At 38.9% G+C, this 699-nt stretch overlaps 1 protein-coding gene across 1 annotated transcript in view; it reads left to right on the top strand.

The window, feature by feature from the left end:
* The window catches only part of nalcn (sodium leak channel, non-selective), an 88,638-nt gene that overhangs the window by 57,532 nt on the left and 30,407 nt on the right, over positions 1-699 (top strand). The gene's annotated exons all lie outside the window — the stretch shown is intronic.

Here is a 699-nt window from a genome sequence, read left to right as displayed (position 1 = left end):
TTTCTTTTCTTTAGTGGTTGCTGGGTCCTGCGTAGGATATATTTCTTTGTAGATTAATGGTGTTTGGGGTCAATAAAAAGGTTTTTCTTGAATGTGTGAATTAAGTAGGTTGTGTTGTTGTGACTTGTCGTGTCGACCTGTGGTAAGGTTCCCGTTTCAAAATTTTTTTTATCGTAATTTTAGATGAAATGTAGAAATGTCATGCATAGCTGGTCCTCTTGGGTGTGTTCTAATAGGTGTGTGTCCGTTGTGTGTGTGTGTGTTTGAGCAGATGTGTTCACAGGGCTGTAATGTTGAGGTCAGGTGCCACATTTCTTTTCTGTAGCACATGACAACCGAAGAGGGTCAAGGGGCCGGTCGTCCTCTTAAATGGACCACAGCGCTGTAACCGGTGCAAGCATAGACACAAACACACAAACAAACACACACAACATCATTATATAATACACACCAAAGGTTAAAGTTGTGTCTGTGCAATATCTCATAAACACAGCAACCAAAGGTGTTTTTATTTATTTTTGATTGGTTTACTTACAATGAATATCGAAATATGCAAATGTAAGGTTCTCATAATAGATGTAGCTCAGAGCGACATCATGCTTTACACGTCAATTAAATCATACAAACAACACCCCTTGATGGTTTAAATGGTTTCGGGTTTTTTCCAGCACTGGCCATAGCTGAATACTTTTTTCTCAA

This window comes from Morone saxatilis, unplaced genomic scaffold, assembly GCF_004916995.1.
Source record: "Morone saxatilis isolate NCDOM2014 unplaced genomic scaffold, NCSU_SB_2.0 Contig5, whole genome shotgun sequence".
Lineage (NCBI taxonomy): Eukaryota > Metazoa > Chordata > Actinopteri > Moronidae > Morone > Morone saxatilis.
Note: the sequence above shows the minus strand (reverse complement) of the source record. Positions and strands in the feature narration are given on the sequence as shown.